Below are 3,262 nucleotides of genomic sequence, written 5' to 3'. Positions count from 1 at the left end.
TAGCACATCGTCAGGTCTCGTCAGACCTGACGATGTGCTATGCACGTCAGACCTGACGATGTGCTATGCACGAAACAGTTGTCTCATTTTCTTGGCCCTATTTTCAATACAATTATTAGCATGAGGCTTAGGGTTTTCATTGCATTTATATATATTTTTCGACTTCTGTCGACTTTTGATATCGAAATCTGTTATTTAACATTTTCCATAAGAAAGACATAAGCTGTATTATATAACACATATAAACTTACCTGTTTTCTTTCACGAACACTGGACCTAATAAAGATATTTATGTTATCTCACCTAATTGTAGTGGGAAGGCACCGATAAGACGGAATCACGCTCCTGAAGGCTCCTGTCCCTTATTGTTCCTAGACAGGGTCCTTGTCGGCTTCTGCTGTTCTGCCGGCCTGCCTCGAGCCATTGTGTGATGTTTCTCAGTGAAAACAGGCTGCTATATAAGGCGAACTGTCGTTATACTATTTGTAAACACTCAAATATGCATAGATATAGTATTATACACCCCATGTATGTCTCTATACGTATTAGGTGCTAGCTTACACTATTTGGTATGTACATAGGCATATTGGAAGTGTTTCTTTGGTACTTGTACTCGAAGGCTTGACTCATCACAGGCCAGCAGCGAACGTCTTTGGTGTTTGACTAACCTTGCATGTTTAGAGCGCCTGGCATGATAAAATCTGTCATCTTCATCTCACCTACATGAAAGCGCATCAGCGCTGGATCAGAAGGCCTCCCGGGTGTGCCAGCCAATGCTTAGAAGCCAGCTATGTTTACCTGCGCCTCTGGAGACAGTATATGAGAGTACGCCTCTGTTGACACACGTGTCTCCAGAATGGCAGCGGCCGGCCGGCCGGGCCCAGTCACCTGAGGTGAGCACTTCTGCGCGCCCGGCGACCTTCCGGCTCATTAGCGGGCTAAGTGGCGGGCGGCTCGGAGTGGGCGCGTCGCAGCCACTCACCGTCCCTCCAGTCAGCGGCGGCCGCCGGGCCGATTTGCAAGTCCACTGTGCGGCGCGCCCATGACCCGGTCGGTGTGCGTCCGCTCCGGAGGGGTGGGTCGGACAGGACACACGTCAGGCGGCCCTCAGTGGACGCCGGGGACGTCAGCTGGCACTGCTGGCGCGGTCGGGCGGAGCTGGGCGGACTGACGGTACCGCCGCCCCCGCCCCTGGACACCGGCCGCCGCCCCGCTGATCGGCGGTCGTATTTCAGGTCGTACACGGAGCGCAGTTCCACGTTAGGGTGGTCTTAGTGCGATCTGCATAATCTGGGACGGTCTTTTCACGGAACATGAGCGATGAAGGGCCGTGCCAGGAGCAATTATTTACTCCTATCTCATCATCAGTCGCCACCTTACTTTGATATGCTTCAGGCGCTAATCATTTAGACACTATGTACTCGTCGTTTGACTGCACCTATTCATTTAGGTACTTATTCAGGCGAGCAACAACATCAACATACACAGTGTTTCAGTTGGCTTTTCAGTTGAGGTGATTGTGAATACGAGACAAAAGTAACACATGCTATTCAGTATTCTATGATTAGTTTGTCCTGCCGTTTTAGTGCCGTTAGTTTGCCGGTTCTTTATGAATGCATATAGGCAATGCTCGTTATACGTAGTGGTGCAAGCCAGGCTGTCAGAACGCTACAACTAACGTCCTTGCAGGCCGTTCGGAAAAGTCGTGTACCTATCAAACAATGCGACTGAGTACTTTATCTGCACCGCTGCTGTCATATGGCTCAGCGTCTAAAAATGCACGAGTCTGAGACGCGTCATTTGCGAGCCGGAGCGCTGGCGATGCTGAGGTCATCTCTGATCACCGTGGGCGTGCTGGTCACCTCTTAGTGAGACGGGCGCCATCCGTCATACCGCGGCGACGACGGCCAATCCGGACTCTGATGACGTGCACGCCACGCTTCCATGCCCCACGATCCGGCATAATTATGCTGTTGCTGTCTGATCTCCTGACATTCTGATCTACGGATGGGCGAGTCCAGCCGCCCATATTTCCAAACGGCATTCGGCCGCGCGGACCGTGGATCATGTAGGCACAAGACCGTGTAATGTATAGGATAATAAGCAGATGCGTTTGTGACTTGTAAGCGCCTCCTCATGTGAATCAATAGAGCCCGATTGTATCTGGGCAGCGGCATGACTTCATACCCGAACACTGCACTGTGCCTCCTGATGGTAGCAGAGAAATGACACGAATGAAACAACGAATGAAACAATGAACCGATGTGATATTAGGGCGGAAGGTTCCCTAGAAGCGTGCTCTGAAAAACCGAGGCGGAAAAGGATGAGGACAATGAAGGCCAAAAACGAAAAGGAATGGGACCAAAAGTCAGCGGAAACATCACTGCTAGTGTATTTCTAGGCCAATATCATCCCCAAGTAGGAAGGTACAATATAGGACGAACGTATTGTTGCGCATAACAATATCGTCAAATTCTTAAATGTCACGCTCCTTTAGCATTTCAGTCCAATTGTATGTGCTTCGTAGGACTGCTTAGATAATTCTGCACAAGTGCATATCACCACATAACTTTGTTTTGCACTGACTGTAAAACATTTCGGCCATTTGTGTTCTATGGTGATAAACGCGAATCGTTGCTGGTCGAGCCGTTTTCTGTGCCGCTAATACCGCCCTCTCCGGGTGTTGATGGCCGGCGAATGGCCCATGACCGTCTGGGGACGCCCGCCTGGTTCTCCCGGCCGGCACTTACAACTCGAGCTGTATCACCCTCCACGGCCGAAACGAGCCATCGGTCAGCATGTGGGCTCGTTTCCGCCGGCTTCGAGCGGTCCGACGGCGCGTCTTCGCGTCGTCAGGAGGAGGGACGGAGACGGAGAGGACGGCCGCCGGACGTCTGTACAGATTGCGTCAGACGCTCAGCAGCGCCCGTTCCGCGGGTCACTGCAGCTGGACGGTCCGCGGCGCGATAGGCATATCGGCAGCCGGTCGGTCGGTTTACAGGGGGGCCACCACGGTCCGCCGCCATCCGCCATCAGACGGGGTGCAGCCATCCACGCCACAGCAGCCGCCGACTGACGGCCGGCCCGTCAAATCAAACAGGACATTTGTCGCCACACGGCCCGGGTGTAGTTACGACCAGCGACGGTCGTATTTCCACCGGTGGTTTGCATAAACAATGCTAGGGTCGTGGGTGTTTATGGTGACGGGACATAATGACATTCAATGATTGTTAATGTCGAATAAACAATGATCAATTAAGCA

Source organism: Amphibalanus amphitrite, unplaced genomic scaffold (assembly GCF_019059575.1).
Source record: "Amphibalanus amphitrite isolate SeventyFive unplaced genomic scaffold, NRLGWU_Aamphi_draft 001382F_arrow, whole genome shotgun sequence".
NCBI lineage: Eukaryota > Metazoa > Arthropoda > Thecostraca > Balanomorpha > Balanidae > Amphibalanus > Amphibalanus amphitrite.
This window is presented reverse-complemented; position numbering follows the sequence as displayed.